Below are 26,967 nucleotides of genomic sequence, written 5' to 3' on the forward strand. Positions count from 1 at the left end.
TCAGCTCTTCTTCCACTCCTCGGCGGCGCGGTCGGTGCTCGTGAGGTAGGCCTTCTTCCTCCTCCCGGCGCGTGCGCAAGTGCACACGATTGCGAAGCAGGCTGCGTACACGACGTACACGCGCTAGTTGGCGCGGGGCGCGGCCTCTGCCGCGGCGTGGTGGAAGACGGCGGCGTAGTAGTGCACACCGACGGCGAGGCCGACCACCATCTCCGCGAGCCCGAGGGCCTTAGCGGCGTCCCCGTTGCCGTCGTCCTCGGGGGAGGCGGTGCCCGAGAAGACGGCGACGAGGTCCACCATATGGAGCACGAGGTAGGCCATGAAGTCGAGTGACTGTGCGGCCTGCGTCCAGGCGTAGGCGGCGGGGGAGGCCGCGTGGACGAAGCGCAGCGGCTCCAGCCCCGTGGCGGCCGCGGTGAGCGTGAGCGTCGCAAAGTAGATGGCGAGGTACGCCTGCGCCAGCAGCAGCGCGCGGTGGAGGAGCGGTAGTGTCGGCGTTTCGAGAGAGGGGGGTCCCTAAGCCGACGAGTGAGTGTGCTGCGTGCCCCAGCCCAGATGGGTCGAGCGCGTGGGCGAGCGCGAAGGGGGGAGAGGCGAGGTGGCCGGAGTCAGGCGTGAGAGAGGTGGAAGTCCCGCGGCCTTCGTGTTCATCCCGCGCCCAGGTCGGGTGCGCTTGCAGTAGGGGGGTTACAAGCGTCCACGCGGGTGAGGGAAGCGAGCGGCCCCAAGAGAGCGCCTGTCCCGTCCTCGGTCCCACGCGGCCAACCTTCTCTAAGAAGGCCCTGGTCCTCCCTTTTATAGTCGTAAGGAGAGGATCCAGGTGTACAATGGGGGGTGTAGCAGAGTGCTACGTGTCTAGCGGAAAGAGAGCTAGCGCCCTAGGTACATGCCAATGTGGCAGCCGGAGAGGTCTTGGCACCTTGCTGGCGTGATGTCGTGGCTGTCGGAGGAGCGACGGAGCCTGACGGAGGGACAGCTGTTGGAGCGGTCGATTCCTTGCTAACGTCGCCCTGCTTCCGTAAGAGAGCTGAGGGCCGCCGTCGTCACAGAGCTCGTGGAGCGCCATCATTGCCCATCCGGCGGAGCTGGCCGGATGGGACGCCGGTCTTGTTCTCCGTGACCCGAGTCGATTCGGGGTAGGATGATGATGGCGCTTCCTGTTGACGTGGCAGGCCTGTGCCCTAGGCAGGGCGGCGTGGGGGCTCCTCCGAAGCCGAGGTCGAATCTGTCTTCCGTTGCCGAGGCCGAGCCCGAGCCCCTGGGTCGGGCGAGGCGGAGATCTTTTAGCCGAGGCCAGGGCGGAGTCCGAGCCCTGGGGTCGGGCGAGGCGGAGTTTCGTCGTCTTCCGGGTCTTAGCCCGAGTCCGAGCCCTGGGGTCGGGCGGAGCAGAGTTCGTCGTCTTCCGGGTCTTAGCCCGAGTCCGAGCCCTGGGGTCGGGCGGAGCGGAGTTCGCCGTCTTCCGGGTCTTAGCCCGAGTCCGAGCCCTGGGGTCGGGCGGAGCGGAGTTCGCCGTCTTCCGGGTCTTAGCCCGAGTCCGAGCCCTGGGGTCGAGCGGAGCGGAGTTCGCTATGGCGCCTTTGTCAAGGCCTGACTGCCTGTCAGACTCACTCTGTCGAGTGGCACTGCAGTCGGAGTGGCGCAGGCGGCGCTGTCCTTCTGTCAGACTGGTCAGTGGAGCGGTGGAGTGACGGCGGTCACTTCGGCTCTGCCGGGGGGCGCGTGTCAGGATAAAGGTGTCAGGCCACCTTTGCGTTAAATGCTCCTGCAACTTGGTCAGTCGGTGTGGCGATTTAGTCAGGGTTGCTTCTGAGCGAAGCCAAGGCCTCGGGCGAGCCGGAGGTGTGTCCGCCGTAAAAAGGGGGGGGGGGCCTCGGGCGAGACAGAAGTCTCTCGAGGCCGGCTGCCCTTGGCCGAGGCTAGGCTCGGGTGAAGCGTGATCGAGTCACTCGTGTGGACTGATCCCTGACTTAATCGTACCCATCAGGCCTTTGCAGCTTTATGCTGATGGGGGTTACCAGCTGAGAATTAGGCGTCTTGAGGGTACCCCTAATTATGGTCCCCGATAGTAGCCCCCGAGCCTCGAAGGGAGTGTTAGCACTCGCTTGGAGGCTTTCGTCGCACTTTTTTGCAAGGGGACCAGCCTTTCTCGGTTGCATTTCGTTCCGGTAGGTGCGCGCGAGCGCACCCGCCGGGTGTAGCCCCCGAGGCCTCGGAGGAGTGGTTACACTCCTTCGAGGTCTTAATGCCTTGCGTAATGCTTCGGCTGGTCTGGTTGTTCCCTCATGCGAACTGGCCGTAGCCCGGGTGCACGGTCGGGGCCCAAGCTCTCGGGCTGGTATGTTGACGCTGTCAAAGGTTTGGCCGGAGCCGGGTTTGCGAGAGCAGCCCCCGAGCCTCCGCACAGGGCGAGAGGACGATCAGGGACAGACTCGACTTTTTACATACGCCCCTACGTCGCCTTTCCGCAAGGAGGAGGGGGGAGTGCGCCATGTTACCCTCGATGGGCACCGAACATGGTGTCTCCGGTGAGCTGCAAGCGGGTAATCCGAGTGGACGTCCGTGCCCCGTTCGTTGGGCGTCGGCTAGGGGCCCAGAGGCACGCCCAAAAGTACCTGCGGGTGATTTGCCGGACCCGGTCCCCTGGCGACGGGGTCCGAGGGCTCGATGCCTCCCTCCGATGGGATTCCGTTACAAGATCGTTCCCGCTGGTCTCGGAAATGTCCTAGGGTACCTCGGGAGCGCAGCCCGAGCCTCGGTTATGTATCGAGCGTACCCCTGGTCATCCCTCGCTCGGTGTCTGAGGCGACTGTGAACCCTTCGGGGGCCAGCCTTCGAACCCTTGATCAGTAATGGGCGCGGAGCCCGAGTAGCCTGAGGCGGCCATGGAACCCTTCGGGGGGCTGGCCTTCGAACCCCTGACCAGTAGTGGGTGTCGGGCCCACGCGATCTGAGGCGACTGTTGAACCCTTCGGAGGGCCAGTCTTCGAACCCCTGATCAGTAGGGGGGCTCGGAGCCCGGTTCCTTCGCGGAGAAGGATCCTTTTCGGGGTATCCCCCTTTCCCGGTCCCTGTTGCAAGAGATAGAGAAAGAGGAAAAAGGAAAAGGATACGAAATCGAACGACGTGGCGTACCTCTTTTTGACGCGGTTATTACGGCGAAGGCGAAGCGTCGCGCGCTTCTCCCGCCAGAGGCGCCGCGTGTCCCGCCGCGAAGTTAATGCGACAGAGCGAGTGGTTGGCGGGGCGGCCGTTGTGCGTGCGCGAGCCGTTCGAGGAACGGGTCATGGGTGCACCGTCATCAGGCCGTGGGAGGAGGCACTCTTGCTGTCCCCGGACGGGACGTGAGCCTGGCTGGCGACGTGACTGCTGCGCCCGCCCGCCTGCCACCGCCATTACTGCCGGCCCACTTTCGGCCGCTTTGACCAACACGCCAGGCTGGCGCCGCTGGGTCGTGCGCTGGTTGCCTTGAGTCGCGGCACAGGCTCCGCAACCGAAGAGGCGCGACGGTGGCACAAGTGGCGGTGCGGTTGCTTGCATGCAGCAACTGGCGCGCCGGTTGCTTGACGCGTGGGCCTGGGCTTCCAAGCTGGCGTGTCAGAAGTCGGAGAAGCGCGTCCACCTGGCGCGGTTGCATGCCGCCTGCATGGCTGTCCGCCCCTTCTGCCCGTTGGTCTGGGCAAAAGTGGGGGGTCGCTTGTAACCGCTGGGCGGTCGTGCGCACCACGCGCGGCGGTTTGGCTTCTTCTGCCCTGAGCCGGTTTGCATGACATGCGGGACCCAGCCCCCGAGTCGCAGGGGAGGGCCTTGGAGCGTGTTGGAGAAGACTCAGCCCGTGGCGTCTGGGGGCGCACGTAGGGAGAGTTGCCTTTAAAAGGAGGGAGACTCCTTTCAGAAGGCAACCATGTCTTCTTCCTCCCTTATGCGTCGTGTCTTTCCATCTTCCAAGCCCCCGGATGGGGGGTATCCGTCGCCTTTCCGCCTCCTCGTTGGAGGAACGCAACCCCATGGGAATTGGTACCTCTCAGCCATCGTTCGGCTTCAAGGATTTTCATCAGCCGGCCCGGCCGCACCCCTACGCCGGCGATCACCCAGGATGGTGACCACCAGTTTCTGGGTGGGGAAGAGCAAGTCGGGCTGCGATCTTGGTCCCACCCTCAGCTTCAAGGATGTTCATCATCCTCGCTGGGGTGGGGGCCACGCTGAGCCGGCGCTCTACCTCCCGCGCGGGTCTGTGGGTCACCCTTTTCCGCGGCGTTCGGGGGTGGAGGCGCTCGCTGGCCCTGCGGGCGGCGCGGACTTAGACAACGTGGGGCTGATCGACGGCGGGCGTCGTCACCTCCAGCGTGTCGGAGTCGTCGGCCGGGCTTCCGGCGGCCCCTCCTGCCGGAGGGCGGCCGCCGCGCCGTGTGCACGGGAGGACCACCCACGATGCCGCGCGCTGCTAGGGCGGCGTTCGTGTTCTGGGGTGGCCCTGCTTTTGCACTGGGACGGCGCCCTCGCGCAGAGGCCGGTGCCCCACTCGTCTGGGAGGATTTGAGTGGGGATCTGCCGGGGGGCTGGCGTCCCCTGCCATCGGCGCCGAGGCGGAGGCGGCTCGAGAAGTCCTCGTCGCCGACGGGATCACTGCCACCATCCGCGCCCCGGGCCACTGCGCCGGCGTACTTGTCCTCGCCCCTCGAGCGTCGGCGGGGGCGAGGGCAAGATCGCAGCAGCGCCGGCCCACTGTCGCCGTAGTCAGAACGGGCGGCGGCGAGCCGCTCGTCAGTCTTCTGTTGCTCCACAGGCCTTCCCCATGGAGTGGGGTCGTTCGTACCTGCGGAGGGGGAACCGGAGTTCCGTTCGTAATGGCACTTCGAATGCCAGTGTTTTTTGTTCATTGTGGCTGTCGAGGCCTGAACATGTATGTAATTTTGGCACGGAGCCGTGTTTTTTCCTCATTTTCGAGCACTAAGTCTCGCCTGTTGATTATCTGAACCACTTTACCAAGCATGAGTCGCCCCGTGTCAAGGTGACGAGTGAGGTATCCGTATCCCGGAGGCGTAGGAATCCCTCGGCCCGATCGGCCTTGTTGTCTGGGGCTCCTCTAGCTTAGTTAAAGAGACCCCTCGGTCGCTCTTCGATGAGCCGAGGCCAGGGGTAGCGATATCAGTATGAACAGAGGCGGAGTTGGCTCGAGAATGGGAACCTGGTTGGCCGGAGCCTAGCCGTGTTGTCCGTCAGCGGAGCCGACGCCAAAGTCGATCAGTCGAGGCCTCGGGTTGGGCTGGCGCCCTTGGAAGCCGATTGGCCGAGGCCCCAGGGGTAACCGGCCGAGCCGCCTGCTCGGGCCGGATTCCCGGAGAAGTCCCTGGACCGCGTCGCCGTCCGAGGCTGGGTCAGACTTTGCTGAAGACGTCGTCGATGCCGAGGGTGCTACGGCTCCCTTCAGCGTGAAGACCCGAGCCTGCAGGATCAGATCGTCTTGTAGCGTGTGCCTTCTGCGGCCGCCGAGGCCAGAAAACACACCCTCGCCGTGCTTGCGAAGCTGCGTCTTTTTTCCTCTTGTTTCGAGCATCTGGACTCTCTGTCGGTAACAGGGATGTTTGTGTGAGCGAGAGTTGCTTCTCGCGGAAGGGACGAGTGAGGTATCCATATCCCAGAGGCGTGGGAATCCCTCGGCTCGGTCGGCCTTGCCGCTTACGCGTACTTTCACCCGTTCATGAGGCCCTGTCCCCGACTTAGCCGAGAAAGCTTGAAGGACTGCTTCGGCAGGAGAGCTTCCGAACGTGAAGACTTGTTCGGTCCACGGAGTCGCTTTATCCGAACGCGAGTTACTTATCGCAGAAGGTGATGAGTGAGGTATCCGTATCCCGGAGGCGTAGGAGTCCCTCGGCTCGGTCAGCCTTGGCTGCTTACGTGTACTCCGTCGTTTCCAGGATCCGCTTTCCGAAGTAGTCAAGAAACACGAAAGAAATCCTGCTAAAAAGAGATCCTTTTTCGAGGAAAAATTCGACGCAGAGGGGGTCTCCCCCCTTTTTAGCCCCCGAGGGAGGGTCGGGCTTTGCCGAGGCTAGGCCGACCCTTCCTTGACGACTAAACTTTGCGTAGGTGCGAGGTATATGAACAACTTGGAAACATCTTAAGGGTTGAAGCGACGTAGTTGTTTGATGTTCCAAGCGTTGCCGTAGATCTCGCCTTGATTGTTGGCCAGCTTGTATGTTCCGGGCTTCAGAACTTTGGCGATGACGAATGGCCCTTCCCAGGGGGGCGTGAGCTTGTGCCTCCCTCGGGCGTCTTGCCGCAGCCGAAGCACCAGATCGCCCTCCTGGAGGTCTCGGGACCGGACCCCTCGGGCGTGGTAGCGTCGCAGGGACTGCTGGTACCGCGCCGAGTGTAGTAAGGCCCTGTCCCGAGCCTCCTCCAGCTGGTCCAGCGATTCTTCTCGGCTAGCTTGGTTGCTTTGATCGGTGTAGGCCCTCGTCCTCGGGGAGCCGTATTCCAGGTCAGTGGGCAAGATAACTTCAGCCCCGTAGACCAGGAAAAACGGCGTGAAACCCGTGGCACGACTCGGCGTCGTCCTTAGGCTCCAGACCACCGAGGGGAGTTCCTTCATCCACCGCTTGCCAAACTTGTTGAGGTCGTTGTAGATCCGAGGCTTGAGCCCTTGTAGAATCATGCCGTTGGCACGCTCTACTTGCCCATTCGACATGGGATGAGCCACGGCGGCCCAGTCCACCCGGATATGGTGATCCTCGCAAAAATCCAAGAATTTTTTGCCGGTGAACTGGGTACCGTTGTCGGTGATGATGGAGTTTGGGACCCCGAAGCGATGGATGATGTTGGTGAAGAACGCCACCGCCTGCTCGGACCTGATGCTGTTCAGAGGTCGGACCTCGATCCACTTGGAGAATTTGTCGATGGCGACCAGCAGGTGCGTGTAGCCCCCGGGCGCCTTCTGCAAGGGACCGACGAGGTCCAGACCCCATACAGCGAAGGGCCAGGTGATGGGTATCGTCTGCAGAGCCTGAGCGGGCAGGTGGGTCTGCTTCGCATAGAATTGGCACCCTTCTCAGGTGCGGACAATTCTAGTGGCGTCAACCACCGCCGTTGGCCAGTAGAAGCCTTGCCGGAAAGCATTCCCGACAAGGGCTCGGGGCGCTGCGTGATGGCCGCAAGCCCCCGAGTGTATTTCTTGCAGCAATTCCCGACCCTCGGCGATGGAGATGCATCGCTGGAGGATGCCCGAGGGGCTGCGATGGTAGAGCTCCTCTTCATTGCCCAGCAAGACGAACGACTTGGCGCGTCGCGCTACCCACCGAGCCTCGACTTGGTCGAGGGGTAGCTCTCCTCGACGGAGATATTGCAGGTACGGGGCCTGCCAATCTCGATCAGGCGTGGCCCCGCTCTGCTCTTCCTCGACGTCCAGTGTCTCGCCCTCGGGGGCCGAGGGTACCTCGGGCTGAGCCGAGGGTACCTCGGGCTGAGCCGAGGGTGCCTCGGGCCGAGCCGAGGGCGCCTCGGCCTGAGCCGAGGGTGCCTCGGGCTCGGGCGCGTCGTCGATCTTGACAGAGGGTCGATGCAGATCCCGGGAGAAGACGTCCGAGGGGACCGTCGTTCGCCCCGAGGCTATTTTAGTCAGCTCGTCTGCGGTTTCGTTGTAGCGCCGAGCGATGTGGTTGAGCTCGAGCCCGAAGAACTTGTCTTCCAGGCGCCGAACCTCGTCGCAGTAGGCCTCCATCTTCGGGTCGTGGCAGTGGGAGTTCTTCAGGACTTGGTCGATGACGAGCTGCGAATCACCGCGGGCGTCGAGGCGTCTCACCCCTAGCTCGATGGCGATCCGCAACCCGTTGACCAGAGCTTCGTACTCGGCCACATTGTTGGACACCGAGAAATGGAGGCGCAGCACGTAGCGCAGGTGCTTTCCAAGGGGTGAGATGAAGAGCAGGCCCACGCTGGCTCCTGTCTTCATCAGCGATCCGTCGAAAAACATGGTCCAGAGCTCCGGTTGGATCGGAGCCGTCGGCAACTGGGTGTCGACCCATTCGGCCACGAAGTCCGCCAACACCTGGGACTTGATGGCCTTCCGAGGGGCGAACGAGATCGTTTCGCCCATGATTTCCACCGCCCACTTTGCGATCCTGCCCGAGGCCTCTCGGCACTGGATGATCTCCCCCAGGGGGAAGGATGACACCACAGTTACCGGATGAGACTCGAAGTAGTGTCGTAACTTCCGCCTTGTCAGGACCACAGCATACAGCAGCTTTTGAACTTGTGGGTAGCGGATCTTGGTCTCGGACAGCACTTCGCTGACGAAGTAGACCGGCCTCTGAACGGGCAATGCATGGCCTTCCTCTTGCCTCTCGACCACAATCGCGGCGCTAACCACCTGAGTGGTCGCGGCGACGTAGACCAAGAGGGCTTCTCCATCCGCCGGGGGCACCAAGACAGGCGCCTTTGTAAGGAGCGCCTTCAGGTTCCCGAGGGCTTCCTCAGCCTCAGGGGTCCAAGCGAGACACTCGGCCTTCCTTAAGAGGCGGTACAGAGGCAGACCTCTTTCGCCGAGGCGTGAGATGAAGCGGCTCAGGGCCGCGAGGCATCCCATGACCCTCTGTACACCTTTTAAGTCCTTGATGGGTCCCATGCTGGTGATGGCCGCGATCTTCTCCGGGTTGGCTTCAATGCCTCGCTCGGAGACGATGAACCCTAGGAGCATGCCTCGGGGCACCCCGAAGACACACTTCTCAGGATTGAGCTTGACTCCTTTCGCCTTGAGACATCGGAATGTCACTTCAAGGTCGGAGAGGAGGTCGGAAGCCTTCCTTGTCTTGACTACGATGTCATCGACGTAGGCCTCGACTGTGCGACCGATGTGTTCGCCGAACACATGGTTCATGCACCGCTGGTACGTCGCGCCCGCATTCCTCAAACCGAACGGCATGGTGACATAGCAGTACATGCCGAACGGCGTGATGAAAGAAGTCGCGAGCTGGTCGGACTCTTTCATCCGGATCTGGTGATACCCTGAGTAGGCATCGAGGAAGGACAGGGTTTCGCACCCAGCGGTGGAATCCACGATTTGATCGATGCGAGGCAGAGGGTAGGGAACCTTCGGACATGCTTTGTTGAGACCAGTGTAGTCTACACACATCCGCCATTTCCCCCCTTTCTTCCTCACAAGCACAGGGTTGGCAAGCCATTCGGGATGGAATACCTCTTTGATGAACCCTGCTGCCATGAGCTTGTGGATCTCTTCGCCAATCACTCTGCGCTTCTCCTCGTCGAATCGGCGCAGAGGCTGCCTGACGGGTCGGGCTCCGGCCCGAATATCCAGCGAGTGCTCGGCGACATCCCTCGGTATGCCGGGCATGTTCGAGGGACTCCACGCAAAGACGTCGGCGTTTGCGCGGAGAAAGTCGACGAGCACTGCTTCCTATTTGGGGTCGAGCCCGGAACCGATCCGGATCTGCTTGGTGGTGTCGCCACTGGGGTCAAGAGAGACGACCTTAACCGTCTCCGCTGGCTCGAAGTTGCCGGCATGGCGCTTCACGTCTGGAACCTCCTTGGAGAGGTTCTCCAGGTCGGCGATGAGGGCCTCGGACTCGGCGAGGGCCTCGACGTACTCCACGCACTCCACGTCGCATTCGAACGCGTGTTTGTACGTGGGGCCGACGGTGATGACCCCGTTGGGGCCCGGCATCTTGAGCTTCAGGTAGGTGTAGTTGGGGACGGCCATGAACTTCGCGTAGCATGGCCTCCCTAGTACGGCGTGGTAGGTTCCTCGGAACCCGACCACCTCGAACGTCAGGGTCTCCCTTCGGAAGTTGGAGGGCGTCCCGAAGCAGACGGGGAGGTCGAGTCGCCCGAGGGGCTGGACGCGCTTCCCAGGGATGATCCCGTGGAAGGGCGCAGCGCCTGCTCGGACGGAGGACAGATCGACGCGCAGGAGCTTGAGGGTCTCGGCGTAGATGATGTTGAGGCAGCTGCCCCCATCCATCAGGACCTTGGTGAGCCTGACATTGCCGACAACGGGGTCGACGACGAGCGGGTATTTCCCCGAGCTTGGCACATGGTCGGGGTGGTCGGCCTGGTCGAAGGTGATGGGCTTGTCGGACCAGTCTAGGTAGACTGGCGCCGCCACCTTCACCGAGCAGACCTCCCGGCGCTCTTGCTTGCGATGCCGAGCCGAGGCATTCGCCGCATGCCCTCCATAGATCATGAAGCAGTCGCGGACCTCGGGGAACTCTCCTGCTTGGTGATCTTCGTTCTTGTCGTCGTCGCGGGCCCTGCCACCCTCGGCGGGTGGCCCGGCCCTGTGGAAGTGACACCGAAGCATAACACACTTCTCGAGGGTGTGCTTGACGGGCCCCTGATGGTAGGGGCACGGCTCCTTGAGCATCTTGTCGAAGATGTTTGCACCTCCGGGGGGCTTCCGAGGGTTCTTGTCCTCGGCGGCGGCGACAAGGTCCGCGTCAGCGGCGTCGCGTTTCGATTGCGACTTCTTCTTGCCTTTCTTCTTGGCGCCGCGCGGAGCAGACGCCTCGGGAGCCTCTTCCGATGGGCGGCCCTGGGGCTGCTTGTCCTTTCGGAAGATAGCCTCGACCGCCTCCTGGCCAGAGGCGAACTTGGTGGCGATGTCCATCAGCTCGCTCGCCCTGGTGGGGGTCTTGCGACCCAGCTTGCTCACCAGGTCGCGGCAAGTGGTGCCGGCGAGGAACGCGCCGATGACATCCGAGTCGGTGATGTTGGGCAGCTCGGTGCGCTGCTTCGAGAATCGCCGGATGTAGTTGAAAGGGAAATTTGCCTTTGGGCCATTTCTAAGTATTTTGGTGATTGAGTGCCAACTCAAGTGCTTTAATGTGAATATATGTCCATGGATGAACAAGGTGCAAATCACAAGTAAAGGTATGTTTCTAAGCCTTAGTACATTGGTTTTGTGTACTAATATATTTGTCTAAGTGTTAGAAACAGAGAGAAGAAGAAAAGGAGAATGTTGGCTGTGTACAGCCAACAGGCTGGTTCGGTCTGGGGCACCGGACTGTCCGGTGGTGCACCGGACAGTGTCCGGTGCGCCAGGCTGCCTCGGGCGAAGAGGCCGCTCTCGGGAATTTGCCGACGGCGTACGGCTATAATTCACCGGACTGTCCGGTGTGCACCGGACTGTCCGGTGAGCCAACGGTCGGCCGAGCCAACGGTCGGCCGCGGAATCTGCGCGCGACACGTGGTCTGGCCAACGGTCGGAAGAAGGCACCGGGCTGTCCGGTGCGCCAGATCTGCAACGGTCGGCAACGGTCGGCTGCGCCTGTTAAGGAAAGAAATCGGGCACCGGACAGTGTCCGGTGTGCACCGGACTGTCCGGTGCGCCCGACGACAGAAGGCAAGGATGGCCTTCCAGATTTGTTCTCAACGGCTCCTAGCTGCCTTGGGGCTATAAAAGGGACCCCTAGGCGCATGGAGGAAAGAACCAAGCATTCCTTGAGCACTCTTGATCACTCACACATCAATCTTGCGCACTTGTTCGACATTCTAGTGATTTGAGCTCCGTTCTAGTGTGCTAGTCTCTTGAGCTCAAAGTCTGGGTCTTGTGTGTGCGTATTCGCTGTGATCTTTGTGTGTGAGTTGCTAATCCCTCCCTTGCTCCGTGATTCTCTGTGAACATCTTTTGTAAGGGCGAGAGGCTCCAAGTTGTGGAGATTCCTCGCAAACGGGATTGAGAAAAGAAAAGCAAGAACACCGTGGTATTCAAGTTGATCATTGGATCACTTGAGAGGAGTTGAGTGCAACTCTCGTCCGTTGGGACGCCACAACGTGGAGTAGGCAAGTTTTTGTCTTGGCCGAACCACGGGATAACCACCGTGTCATCTCTGTGATTGATTTCCTGTGGTTATTATGTTTTGACTCCTCTCTAGCCACTTGGCCATACTTGAGCTAACACTTAACAAGTTTTTGTGGCTTAAGTTTTGAAGTTTTACAGGATCACCTATTCACCCCCCCTCTAGGTGCTCTCAATTGGTATTGGAGCCGTTCTCTTCAAGAAAAAGACTAACCGCCCGAAGAGATGGATCCTAAGGGGAAGGGAATCATGATCAACGACAAGGAGAAGGAGTCCTTCGTCAACGAGCCAAAGGATGACAAGTCCAACGACTCGGGCTCAGGCCATAGACGAAAGGAAGGGAAGAAGAAGAAGACAAGGCGCATCAAGGAAATCGTCTACTACAACGACAGCGACGAATCTTCCTCTTCCCAAAAGGACAACGACTACGAGCAAAGGAAACCGGTTAATTCTAACTTTTCTTTTGACTACTCTCGTATTCCGCAAAGTTCAAATTCACATTTGCTTTCCATTCCACTCGGCAAGCCCCCACACTTTGATGGGGAGGACTACGGATTTTGGAGCCACAAAATGCGTAGTCACCTATTCTCTCTCCATCCTAGTATATGGGAGATTGTAGATAGTGGAATGCACTTTAATAGTTCGGATAGCCCTATATTCATTAATGAGCAAATCCATAAGAATGCACAAGCTACTACTGTTCTTCTAGCTTCATTGTGCAGGGATGAATATAACAAAGTGAGTGGCTTGGATAACGCCAAGCAAATCTGGGATACCCTCAAGATCTCTCATGAGGGAAATGACGCTACCTTGCTCACCAAAATGGAGTTGGTGGAGGGCGAGCTTGGACGGTTCGCGATGATAAGGGGCGAGGAGCCAACTCAAACATACAACCGGCTCAAGACCCTTATCAACAAAATAAGGAGCTACGGAAGCACGCGATGGACGGACCACGACGTCGTCCGACTAATGCTAAGGTCCTTTACCGTTCTTGATCCTCATTTGGTGAATAACATTCGTGAGAATCCCAGGTACACCAAAATGTTGCCCGAAGAAGTCTTAGGAAAATTCGTCAGCGGGCGAATGATGATCAAGGAGGCAAGGTACGTGGACGACGCCTTGAATGGACCGATCAACGAACCACAACCTTTTGCTCTCAAAGCAACAAGAAGCAAGGAGGCGCTACCCAGCAAGGTGGCACAAATTGAGGCGGTCGGACTTAATGATGAAGAGATGGCTCTCATCATCAAACGCTTCAAGACGGTGCTAAAGGGTCACAAGGGGCAGCCAAGCAAGACCAAGACAAAGGGGAAGCGCTCATGCTTCAAGTGCGGTAAGATTGGTCATTTTATCGCTAACTGCCCCGATAATGATAGTGACCAGGAAAAGGGAAACAAGAGGGAAAAGAAGAAGCATTACAAGAAGGCAAAGGGGGAGGCGCATCTAGGCAAGGAGTGGGACTCGGATTGCTCCTCTTCCGACTCCGACAATGAGGGACTCGCCGCCACCGCCTTCAACAAATCAACCCTCTTCCCAAACGAGCGTCACACATGCCTTATGGCAAGGGAGAAGAAGGTATGTACTCGCAACTCTACCTATGCTTCTTCAAGTGAGGACGAATCTAGTGATGAGGATGAAGTAGATTATTCATGTTTGTTTAAGGGCTTAGATAGATCTAAGATAGACAAAATTAATGAATTAATTGATGCCTTGAATGAAAAGAATATACTTTTAGAAAAGCAAGAGGATTTGTTGTATGAAGAACATGATAAGTTTGTAGAGGCTCAAAAATCCCTTGCATTAGAAATTAAGAGGAATGAAATGCTTGCTTGTGAAGTGTCAACATGCCATGATTCTATTTCTAACTTAAAGAGCATAAACGATGATTTAAATGCTAAACTAGTAGAAGCAAATAAATCCAACTCTTGTGTTGAACATGTTGAAATTTGCACTAGGTGTAAGGATGTTGATATTAATGCTTGTAGTGAACATCTAGTTTCAATTTCCAAGCTAAATGATGAATTGGCTAGTCTTAATGCTCAACTTAAGACTAGCAAGAATGATTTCCATAAACTAAAATTTGCAAGGGATGCCTACACAATTGGTAGACACCCCTCAATTAAGGATGGACTTGGCTTCAAGAGGGAAGCCAAGAACTTAACAAGCCATAAGGCTCCCATTCTCGCCAAGGAGAAAGGGAAGGCCCCTATGGCTAGTAGTGTGCAAAAGAACCAAGCTTTTATGTATCATGATAGGAGACAAACTAGAAATGCTTATAGGAGTTACAATGCATGTGATGCTTTTGGTTCTCATGCCATGTTTGCTTCTAGCTCTTCCTATGTGCATAATGGAAAAGTAAGTAGGAGAAATGTTGCTCATCATATGCCTAGAAAGAATGTTATTCATGCTCCTAGGAAAGTAGTGAATGAACCTTCTACAATTTATTGTGCTTTAAATGCTTCCTTTGCTATTTGTAGAAAGGATAAGAAAATTGTTGCTAGGAAGTTAGGGGCAAAATGCAAGGGAGACAAAACTTGCATTTGGGTCCCTAAGGATATTTGCACTAACCTTGTAGGACCCAACATGAGTTGGGTACCTAAGTTCCAAGCCTAAATTTGCCTTGCAGGTTTATGCATCCGGGGGTTCAAGCTGGATTATCGACAGCGGATGCACAAACCATATGACGGGGGAGAAGAAGATGTTCACCTCCTACGTCAAGAATAAGGATTCCCAAGATTCAATTGTATTCGGTGATGGGAATCAAGGCAAGGTAAAAGGGTTAGGTAAAATTGCAATTTCTAATGAGCACTCTATCTCTAATGTGTTTTTAGTAGAGTCTCTAGGATATAATTTGCTATCAGTTAGTCAATTGTGCAATATGGGATATAACTGTCAATTTACTAATGTAGATGTGTCTGTCTTTAGGAGAAGTGATGGTTCACTAGCTTTTAAGGGTGTATTAGACGGCAAACTTTATTTAGTTGATTTTGCAAAAGAAGAGGCCGGTCTAGATGCATGCTTAATAGCTAAGACTAGCATGGGCTGGCTGTGGCATCGCCGCTTAGCACATGTAGGGATGAAGAACCTTCACAAGCTTCTAAAAGGAGAACACGTGATAGGTTTGACTAACGTTCAATTTGAAAAAGATAGACCTTGTGCAGCTTGTCAAGCAGGTAAACAAGTGGGAGGAGCACATCATAGCAAGAACGTGATGACCACCTCAAGACCCCTGGAGCTGCTGCATATGGACCTCTTCGGACCCGTCGCCTATCTGAGCATAGGAGGGAGTAAGTATGGTCTAGTTATTGTTGATGACTTTTCCCGCTTCACTTGGGTGTTCTTTTTGCAGGATAAGTCTGAAACCCAAGGGACCCTCAAGCGCTTCCTCAGGAGAGCTCAAAATGAGTTTGAGCTCAAGGTGAAGAAGATAAGGAGCGACAACGGGTCCGAGTTCAAGAACCTTCAAGTGGAGGAGTTCCTTGAAGAGGAAGGGATCAAGCACGAGTTCTCCTCTCCCTACACACCACAGCAAAATGGTGTGGTAGAGAGGAAGAACAGGACGCTCATCGACATGGCGAGGACGATGCTAGGAGAGTTCAAGACCCCCGAGTGCTTTTGGACGGAAGCCGTGAACACGGCTTGCCACGCCATCAACAGGGTCTACCTTCATCGCCTCCTCAAGAAGACGTCGTATGAGCTACTAACCGGTAACAAACCCAATGTATCTTACTTTCGTGTATTTGGGAGCAAGTGCTACATTCTAGTGAAGAAAGGTAGAAATTCTAAGTTTGCTCCCAAAGCTGTAGAAGGGTTTTTGTTAGGTTATGACTCAAATACAAAGGCGTATAGAGTCTTCAACAAATCATCGGGTTTGGTTGAAGTCTCTAGCGACGTTGTATTTGATGAAACTAATGGCTCTCCAAGAGAGCAAGTTGTTGATCTTGATGATGTAGATGAAGAAGATGTTCCAACGGCCGCTATGCGCACCATGGCGATTGGTGATGTGCGACCACAGGAACACTTGGAGCAAGATCAACCTTCTTCCTCAACCGTGGTGCATCCCCCAACACAAGATGACGAACAGGTACCTCAAGTGGAGGCGTGTGATCAAGGGGGAGCACAAGTTGATAATGTAATGGAGGAAGAAGCGCAACCGGCACCTCCAACCCAAGTTCGAGCGATGATTCAAAGGGATCATCCCGTCGACCAAATTCTGGGTGACATTAGCAAGGGAGTAACTACTCGGTCTCGATTAGTTAATTTTTGTGAGCATTACTCCTTTGTCTCTTCTATTGAGCCTTTCAGGGTAGAGGAGGCCTTGCTAGATCCGGACTGGGTGTTGGCCATGCAGGAGGAGCTCAACAACTTCAAGAGGAATGAAGTTTGGACACTGGTGCCTCGTCCTAAGCAAAATGTTGTGGGAACCAAGTGGGTGTTCCGCAACAAACAAGACGAGCACGGAGTGGTGACGAGAAACAAGGCTCGACTTGTGGCAAAAGGTTATGCCCAAGTCGCAGGTTTGGATTTCGAGGAGACTTTTGCTCCTGTGGCTAGGCTAGAATCAATTCGTATCTTGCTAGCATATGCCGCTCATCACTCTTTCAGGTTGTACCAAATGGATGTGAAGAGCGCTTTCCTCAACGGGCCAATCAAGGAGGAGGTGTACGTAGAGCAACCCCCTGGCTTCGAGGATGAACGGTACCCCGACCATGTGTGTAAGCTCTCTAAGGCGCTCTATGGACTTAAGCAAGCCCCAAGAGCATGGTATGAATGCCTTAGAGACTTTTTAATTGTTAATGCTTTCAAGGTTGGGAAAGCCGATCCAACTCTTTTTACAAAGACATGTGATGGTGATTTGTTTGTGTGCCAAATTTATGTCGATGACATAATATTTGGTTCTACTAACCAAAAGTCTTGTGAAGAGTTTAGCAGGGTGATGACGCAGAAATTCGAGATGTCGATGATGGGAGAGTTGAACTACTTCCTTGGGTTCCAAGTGAAGCAACTCAAGGACGGCACCTTCATCTCCCAATCGAAGTACACGCAAGATCTGCTAAAGCGGTTTGGGATGAAGGATGCCAAGCCCGCAAAGACTCCGATGGGAACCGACGGGCACACCGACCTCACCAAAGGAGGTAAGTCCGTTGATCAAAAAGCATACCGGTCAATGATAGGGTCATTACTTTATTTATGTGCTAGTAGACCGGATATTATGCTGAGTGTATGCATGTGTGCTAGATTTCAATCCGATCCTAAGGAGTGTCACTTAGTGGCGGTGAAGCGAATTCTGAGATATTTAGTTGCTACGCCTTGCTTTGGGCTCTGGTATCCAAAGGGGTCTACCTTTGACTTGGTTGGATACTCAGATTCCGACTATGCTGGATGTAAGGTCGATAGGAAGAGTACATCAGGGACGTGCCAATTCTTAGGAAGGTCCCTGGTGTCGTGGAACTCTAAGAAACAAACTTCCGTTGCCCTATCCACCGCTGAGGCCGAGTATGTTGCCGCAGGACAGTGTTGCGCGCAACTACTTTGGATGAGGCAAACCCTCAGGGACTTTGGCTACAATCTGAGCAAAGTCCCACTCCTATGTGATAATGAGAGTGCTATCCGCATGGCGGAAAATCCTGTTGAGCACAGCCGCACAAAGCACATAGACATCCGGCATCACTTTTTGAGAGACCACCAGCAAAAGGGAGATATCGAAGTGTTTCATGTTAGCACCGAGAACCAGCTAGCCGATATCTTTACCAAGCCTCTAGATGAGAAGACTTTTTGCAGGCTGCGTAGTGAGCTAAATGTCTTAGATTCGCGGAACTTGGATTGAATTGTAGCATACATGTGTTTATGCCTTTGATCATGTTCATTCTGCATTTTGTTGCTTATTGTGGTGCTCAAGTTGTACAAACACTCCCTGGACCTCACAAGTCTGTTGCAAAGTGATGCACATGCTTAGGGGGAGATGTGTTACAACTTGACCCTTTGAGACTAACCATATGCTTGAGTTTGCTTGATTTAGTCTCGAAGGAGAATTGAAAGGGAAAAGGTGGACTTGGACAATGAAAGACTTCCACTGCACTCCGATGAGAGTGTAACTTATTCCAAGTTCATCTCATGAACTCTTATTGCCATCTGCTCTTAATTGAAGATTTTGGTGAGGCAATGGGGTTATTGGGCCAAGATTGATCCCGTTTTGGTGCTTGATGCCAAAGGGGGAGAAAATAAAAGCCAAAGCAATAAATGGATCAGCTACCACTTGAGAAATTTTGAAAATAGTGAAATAGAGCTTTTTGTTTTGTCAAAACTCTCTTATTGTCTCTTTTGTCAAAAGTTGGCTTCTTGTGGGGAGAAGTATTAATTATGGGAAATAGGGGGAGTTTTTGAAATCTTTGATCAATCTCTTTTGGAATGACTCTCTTTATGCTTCAACATGTGTGTTTGACTTAGAAATAGAGATTTGAGTTTGATTTGCAAAAACAAACCAAGTGGTGGCAAAGGATGATCCATATATGCCAAAAATGAATCAAAATTGATTTGAGTTCTATTTGAAGTGATTTTGCACTTGTTCTAGTTACTTTATGTTGTGTTGGCATAAATCACCAAAAAGGGGGAGATTGAAAGGGAAATGTGCCTTTGGGCCATTTCTAAGTATTTTGGTGATTGAGTGCCAACTCAAGTGCTTTAATGTGAATATATGTCCATGGATGAACAAGGTGCAAATCACAAGTAAAGGTATGTTTCTAAGCCTTAGTACATTGGTTTTGTGTACTAATATATTTGTCTAAGTGTTAGAAACAGAGAGAAGAAGAAAAGGAGAATGTTGGCTGTGTACAGCCAACAGGCTGGTTCGGTCTGGGGCACCGGACTGTCCGGTGGTGCACCGGACAGTGTCCGGTGCGCCAGGCTGCCTCGGGCGAAGAGGCCGCTCTCGGGAATTTGCCGACGGCGTACGGCTATAATTCACCGGACTGTCCGGTGTGCACCGGACTGTCCAGTGAGCCAACGGTCGGCCGAGCCAACGGTCGGCCGCGGAATCTGCGCGCGACACGTGGTCTGGCCAACGGTCGGAAGAAGGCACCGGACTGTCCGGTGCGCCAGATCTGCAACGGTCGGCAACGGTCGGCTGCGCCTGTTAAGGAAAGAAATCGGGCACCGGACAGTGTCCGGTGTGCACCGGACTGTCCGGTGCGCCCGACGACAGAAGGCAAGGATGGCCTTCCAGATTTGTTCTCAACGGCTCCTAGCTGCCTTGGGGCTATAAAAGGGACCCCTAGGCGCATGGAGGAAAGAACCAAGCATTCCTTGAGCACTCTTGATCACTCACACATCAATCTTGCGCATTGTTCGACATTCTAGTGATTTGAGCTCCGTTCTAGTGTGCTAGTCTCTTGAGCTCAAAGTCTGGGTCTTGTGTGTGCGTATTCGCTGTGATCTTTGTGTGTGAGTTGCTAATCCCTCCCTTGCTCCGTGATTCTCTGTGAACATATTTTGTAAGGGTGAGAGGCTCCAAGTTGTGGAGATTCCTCGCAAACGGGATTGAGAAAAGAAAAGCAAGAACACTGTGGTATTCAAGTTGATCATTGGATCACTTGAGAGGAGTTGAGTGCAACTCTCGTCCGTTGGGACGCCACAACATGGAGTAGGCAAGTTTTTGTACTTGGCCGAACCACGGGATAACCACCGTGTCATCTCTGTGATTGATTTCCTGTGGTTATTATGTTTTGACTCCTCTCTAGCCACTTGGCCATACTTGTGCTAACACTTAACAAGTTTTTGTGGCTTAAGTTTTGAAGTTTTACAGGATCACCTATTCACCCCCCCCCCCCTCTAGGTGCTCTCAGTAGTCCCGGAGCGACTCCCCCGGCTGTTGCCGGCAGCCTCGAAGGTCCCAGGAATTCCCGGGGCGCACGTATGTGCCCTGGAAATTGCCAGCGAAGGCTTGGACCAAGTCGTCCCAGTTGGAGATCTGCCCCGGAGGCAGGTGCTCCAACCAGGCGCGAGCAGTGTCGGAGAGGAACAGGGGGAGGTTACGGATGATGAGGTTGTCGTCGTCCGTCCCACCCAGTTGGCAGGCAAGGCGGTAGTCCGCGAGCCACAGTTCCGGTCTCGTTTCCCCCGAGTACTTCGTGATAGTAGTCGGGGGTCGGAACCGGGTCGGGAATGGCGCCCGTCGGATGGCCCGACTGAAGGCCTGCGGACCGGGTGGTTCGGGCGAGGGACTCCGATCCTCCCCGCTGTCGTAGCGCCCCCCACGCCTGGGGTGGTAGCCTCGGCGCACCCTTTCGTCGAGGTGGGCCCGACGATCGCGTCGATGGTGCTCGTTGCCGAGGTGGCCCGGGGCCGCAGGCGCGGTGTTACGCGTGCGCCCGGTGTAGACCGAGGCTTCCCGCATGAATCGGGAAGTCGCGGCATGAGGTTCCGAGGGATATCCCTGCCTTCGGGAGGCAGTGCTCTCGGCCCGTCGGGCCGCAGCGCCTTCCAGGAGATTCTTGAGCTCTCCCTGGATTCGCCGACCCTCGGTGGTTGATGGCTCCGGCATCGCGCGGAGGAGCATCGCTGCGGCTGCCAGGTTCTGACCAACCCCGCTGGATGCGGGCGGCGGCCTGACCCTGACATCGTTGGCGACGCGGTGCTGGAGACCTTGGGGCAGGTGACGTATTTCTCCGGCCAGGGGTTGGCCCGCCCATACCTACCCGACGTCCCGACGGATCGGCTCAAGCGCTCCTGTTCCCTCGTTGAGCCTGGCCTGCGCCTCGCGGACTTGCTCGAGTTGTGGGTCGTAACCCCCCGCCGGAGCGGGGACCACAGCTAGCTCCCGTGGGATGTCGGCGCGAGGCACCGGCCTAGGAAGATCACCGTCCTCCGGCATGCCGAGATGGTTGCCTTCGGAGGGATCCCCTAGCTCGATGTGGAAACATTCGCGGCTTGGGCCGCAGCTCTCGTCGCCAAGGCTGCGGCTTCCGTCGGAACAGTCGGAGAGGCAGTAGTCACATGCGTTCATGAAGTCCCGCATGGCACTGGGGTTGCCAAGTCCGGAGAAATCCCAACAGATGCTGGGATCGTCATCTTCCTCGGACCCAGAGGGCCCGTAGGTCGAGACGTCCGTCAGCCGGTCCCAAGGCGACCGCATACGAAACCCCAGTGGGGTTGCACTCGCCTCAATGAGAGCGCCCGCCAAAGCGAGGTCGTTTGGCGGGTTGAGGCCGAGTCGAAATGACGTAAGATGGGAGTTAGTCGGTACCTTTTGGTCGACGAGGAGCGACGTAGTCACATCGGGGACTGGTTGCACCGTCATCTCAGGTACGAGGGCGACGTCCTGCAGGCTTTCCGCGAGCGCGCCGGCGTCGTCTTCTTGCTCGGGGTCAGCGTGTCGCGGGGGGATGACGCTTGCCTTCGTCTCGAACGCGAGGTCGACGTCCGGCGTGCCTTCCGTCGGGGCGTCGGGGGCGTCGATTCGCTCGACGGCCAACGAAGCGCGGCCTCCCGCTTGGCCTTGATGGCCCCGCCTCCTCCTCCATTGGCGGGGGAGAGAACGGAGCGAGCTCGAATGTTGTTCTTCCACCACGCGGGGAAGGTGTCGTCGATTCCGCCGCCAGCGGGCGGGTTGTCGGCCGCCATTGTCGTTGTCGCGCGGCGGTGGAAGAAGTATCATGTTGTAGCTGCCGTCGAAGGACATGAACTCAAGAGTCCCGAAACGAAGCACCGCCCCGGGCCGGAGAGGTTGCTGGAGACTGCCCATCTGGAGCTTGACGGGGAGCTGTTCGTCAGCACGCAGCAGGCCCCTACCTGGCGCGCCAACTGTCGGCGTTTCGAGACAGGGGGGTCCCTAAGCCGACGAGTGAGTGTGCTGCGTGCCCCAGCCCAGATGGGTCGAGCGCGTGGGCGAGCGCGAAGGGGGGAGAGGCGAGGTGGCCGGAGTCGGGCGTGAGAGAGGTGGAAGTCCCGCGGCCTTCGTGTTCGTCCCGCGCCCAGGTCGGGTGCGCTTGCAGTAGGGGGGGTTACAAGCGTCCACGCGGGTGAGGGAAGCGAGCGGCCCCAAGAGAGCGCCTGTCCCGTCCTCGGTCCCGCGCGGCCAACCTTCTCTAAGAAGGCCCTGGTCCTCCCTTTTATAGTCGTAAGGAGAGGATCCAGGTGTACAATGGGGGGTGTAGCAGAGTGCTACGTGTCTAGCGGAAAGAGAGCTAGCGCCCTAGGTACATGCCAATGTGGCAGCCGGAGAGGTCTTGGCACCTTGCTGGCGTGATGCCGTGGCTGTCGGAGGAGCGACGGAGCCTGACGGAGGGACAGCTGTTGGAGCGGTCGAGTCCTTGCTGACGTCGCCCTGCTTCCGTAAGAGAGCTGAGGGCCGCCGTCGTCACAGAGCTCGTGGAGCGCCATCATTGCCCATCCGGCGGAGCTGGCCGGATGGGACGCCGGTCTTGTTCTCCGTGACCCGAGTCGATTCGGGGTAGGATGATGATGGCGCTTCCTGTTGACGTGGCAGGCCTGTGCCCTAGGCAAGGCGGCGTGGGGGCTCCTCCGAAGCCGAGGTCGAATCTGTCTTCCGTTGCCGAGGCCGAGCCCGAGCCCCTGGGTCGGGCGAGGCGGAGATCTTTTAGCCGAGGCCAGGGCGGAGTCCGAGCCCTGGGGTCGGGCGAGGCGGAGTTTCGTCGTCTTCCGGGTCTTAGCCCGAGTCCGAGCCCTGGGGTCGGGCGGAGCGGAGTTCGTCGTCTTCCGGGTCTTAGCCCGAGTCCGAGCCCTGGGGTCGGGCGGAGCGGAGTTCGCCGTCTTCCGGGTCTTAGCCCGAGTCCGAGCCCTGGGGTCGGGCGGAGCGGAGTTCGCCGTCTTCCGGGTCTTAGCCCGAGTCCGAGCCCTGGGGTCGGGCGGAGCGGAGTTCGCCGTCTTCCGGGTCTTAGCCCGAGTCCGAGCCCTGGGGTCGGGCGGAGCGGAGTTCGCTATGGCGCCTTTGGCAAGGCCTGACAGCCTGTCAGACTCACTCTGTCGAGTGGCACTGCAGTCGGAGTGGCGCAGGCGGCGCTGTCCTTCTGTCAGACTGGTCAGTGGAGCGGTGGAGTGACGGCGGTCACTTCGGCTCTGCCGGGGGGCGCGTGTCAGGATAAAGGTGTCAGGCCACCTTTGCGTTAAATGCTCCTGCAACTTGGTCAGTCGGTGTGGCGATTTAGTCAGGTTGCTTCTGAGCGAAGCCAAGGCCTCGGGCGAGCCGGAGGTGTGTCCGCCGTAAAAAGGGGGGGCCTCGGGCGAGACGGAATTCTCTCGAGGCCGGCTGCCCTTGGCCGAGGCTAGGCTCGGGTGAAGCGTGATCGAGTCACTCGTGTGGACTGATCCCTGACTTAATCGTACCCATCAGGCCTTTGCAGCTTTATGCTGATGGGGGTTACCAGCTGAGAATTAGGCGTCTTGAGGGTACCCCTAATTATAGTCCCCGACAGGTAGGTATGGGCCCATGCGCCGCACCAGCGCGGTGAGCCGGAAGAGCGGCAACACTAGCAGCACCACCACTGATGTCGCGGAGGCGGCCACCGTCGCCGAGGATCGGGCGCACGCCGTTGGCGATCCCGGCGTTCATCGCGGACAGGTACGCCTTGGAGTGCTGCGAGAGGCGCTCCAGGTTTGGCATCAACGTCTCCTGCAGTCGACTGGGCAGGTCCCGGAACTCGGAGATGAGGTCGCCGGTGCTTTCCTCTGCTTGCTTGGTCAACACCACGTCCTCCTCAACCTCCACCTCCGTCGCCGACTCCTCCTTGCTGACGACGGTCGCATTGGCTTTTGCCTTGGCGTCGGCAAGCACCAGCGCCTTCTTGCCTGATTTGGTCAGCTTGGCACCGGCATCCGCGGTCGAATTGGCCGCCAACGGTTTCTTCGCCTTTCGAGCCGCGACGACAGCCTCAGATTTGGCGCCTGTCTTGGAAACTTTGGTGGACTTTGACAAATCGGCGCCCTTGCCCTTGGTAGAACCATGCACCGTGAATACCTACACTATAGTTTTAAGTAGCAGTAGAGAATAGAGATAGAAAGCTATAGAGTTTATTTTATTAAATTTGAACAATCAACGTATAATAGACTGTCATGTGTTTATGATGGAATGGTTCCTCGATCGAAACCAAACAAGCTACCAGTTGGCTGTGCCGGTTCAAATTCTGTCGCCCCCAATGCATGTCTCGGTGACGTGCGGGCCCATTGTATATATGTGGCTCCGGCGCCGTAAAACGGCAAGTAACGTGTGCTGGTGACGAAGATATAGAGAGAGACAAAAAAAAACAACCCGGTCGTTCCATGCTTAGTCAGCGCAGTGGTTTGATTTGGTTGAATGAAGCACGTGTCTATATAAATTATTATTACGGCTGGTGCCGTGCTTAATTAGGTCGCCATATATATGTAGCTGCGCCGTATTTTACAGATACGGTGTATCCGAATTAGCTAGTGAGTCTCGTGTGGATCGGAGCCACACGACCGGTCGACGAGGACAATATTGTTAATTTGGGAGTTTCAGTTTAATTTGATATCCAAATGATGTCCAAACAGAGATGACATAGTCCCACCACTATTTTTTTATATAACTAGCTACGAGTGTGGGCGTAGCGTAAGTCAGCCGTGCTGGTGCATCCATGCATATGCTCTCCTTGTATATTCTCCTCGTTCTTTTTTATTTATCACAATTTAGTTAAAAAAAATTAGCAAACGACAAATGTTTGAGAATGGAGGTAGTACATTATTATTATACATAGCTTGCAAACCGATGATCTGTGTTCGATCCCAGCGCCGACACGGGAAGGCCCCTCCGTTGACCGGTGTAGCGAAACAAAATATAAAGTCAAATGGAACTAGTAGACAGTACATATATAAAACCATGCATATTGTTTCGAAAGATCTAATAAGTAAAGACAAGGTCGATAGGGGTAGTTGTTTCCGGTGGCCAAAGCCATCCGGTCAGCAGCGAAGGTTACAATTTGCTTACATCATGTATCTCACTATCACTATAGATAGACATGTCATCTACCCAGACTACCACTAAAAAAGAATTGTTTTTTTCTTTCTGAATTAAATTTAATATAGAACAGTAAGCACCATGCCAAAGGACCAATTAGTCTAACACTAACTCTTAGGGGCTAGCTGTTTAGTTTCCAAGCACTAATTTTTAGTCCCTGCATGTTATTTTATTTCAGAAAAACAAACCCCCCTTATCTTATAGACCGTTTGGAACTCGATAATTTTACATAAATTATTTAGGAATTTCATTAAGTATCAGTTCAGTTTAAAAAATATCGTAGAAAGAGAAAATTTTCTCCATTCCATACGGAGCCTTAACAGCTAGCGTCATCGTAAATAATTGAATTTGGTTCCTGGTGTGTGTCGTCTGGGCGGCAACGATCGATCGGATCGAGACACGTCTGCTCGTTCGTTGCCCTTGTCTCTTCGCTACCAGTTCTTGCTTCTTTTTTTCCCTGCGTTTCCTATTCTGACGCGCTCCAACGCACGTTGTTATATTATATTATACATGAAGCGATACTATAACACGTGCGTCACGCGTGCATATGGAGCTAGGTCGTCGTACGTATATATGCGCACGTTTGTCTATATGGAGATAAAATTGTTGGTTTAGTTTTAATTCGTACTAGTTTCTATTTATTTTATAGTGTTTTGTCTCTATATATAGATTGTAGTAGCTACAGCAGTCATCAGTAAACTGAAGCAGCACGTGCTCTATGGATTATATCAGTTGGCTTTAATCCGAAGCGAAATACGAAAATACGTTATGCCGCCAGTCACTGGTAAACTAAAGCAGCACGTGCTCTTTGTTTCTGCTGCTGCCCCGCCCGGTACATATACATGTGTGTGTATATATCCTACTCGATCTACGTAGTTTCGGTTTTTGCTAATGTCCAAAACGTCATGCATTCACCGATATCGAGAGAAATGGTCCTTTTGGCGCGTCCCAAGTGTTCACAAAGTCCCGTTTTTCTTCCATCCTGTCAGGGGCGTCTCCATAAATCTAGGGCCCAGGAGCGAAATACTTAGGCCTTGTTCGGTTAATCCTGTTACGTATGGATTGGACGGGATTGAAAAAAAAATATGAAGAAATTTGACTTGCTTGGGATTTAAACCCACCCAATCCCACTCAATCCACATGGATTGAGACCTAACCGAACAAGCCCTTACATGGTGCCTACACAAGGAGGAAACCGTAGTAACGAGCACTTTGCTAGTGTTTTTTTTTACATCAAGGTGGCTAGACAATGATTTTTGCTAACCGCGACATAAGTTGACTTATATAGCCAAACCAACCGTGAGAGGATAAATTGGGATACATATATTTTTGTACAAATATCTGGTACTTTTTCCTGAAAAACCCTACTCTCTTTCCATCCCAAAATATTGCTCGTTTTAGCTCTTTATTTTTTTCCATATTCAAATGTTTGACAATAAATCTAGAGACATTTATATACAACACATATATTGAATATTGTATGAATCCATTAACACTCTAAAATAAATACTATTTTGAGATGGAGGGGTATTAAAATACTAGGGTTTAATTTAACCTTTAAAACTCATAAGAAATTCTTTTAGCTTGAAAAATACGAATCTGGCTTTAGTTTTCCCCCAAAAATCATGCTCTATTTTATGATGCATAGTTTGTAATCTATATAAATCTCCCCTTTTTGTTGCTTTTTACAAGTAGATACTCTAGTCATTTGTTACGGTTAGTCTACGTTGAAGACCCGGACTATGTAAACCTTCAAGAAATTTTGACCAGAACACAAGCGACACCCCCGGTCCATCTTGTCTATGCTAATTAACGGGATTATATATAGATTAACTACGAGATGGTTATATGATACTAGTATGAAAATTGTATTGTCATCAAAATCGTTTGGCCATGTTGTACATAGTTCATAAGTATCAGGAAATTATAATAGATAAAGAAAACACCAAATGGAAGCCCAGAAGATTCAAATGAGTCCAACCTATGTATTTGAAGATAGACGGGGGAGAATCTAGAATTTTTCTCATGCCCTAGGTCGAAACTACTAAATTTTTTCTCTTACTTTTATCTTAGCTATTTTAAACTAAATCAAATAGAAACTTATATGAAGTTAATTGGATCATGCCATGGACTGGGTGTCCCGGGATGTAGGTCCGCCGTCGAAGACAACATG

At 54.8% G+C, this 26,967-nt stretch overlaps 1 pseudogene; it reads right to left on the minus strand.

Annotated features, from left to right (window-relative positions):
• Window positions 1-23,964, minus strand: LOC103640307 (uncharacterized; annotated as a pseudogene).
• Between the last annotated feature and the right edge of the window lie 3,003 nt (window positions 23,965-26,967).

This window comes from Zea mays, chromosome 9 (genome assembly GCF_902167145.1).
Source record: "Zea mays cultivar B73 chromosome 9, Zm-B73-REFERENCE-NAM-5.0, whole genome shotgun sequence".
Classification (NCBI taxonomy): Eukaryota; Viridiplantae; Streptophyta; class Magnoliopsida; order Poales; family Poaceae; genus Zea; species Zea mays.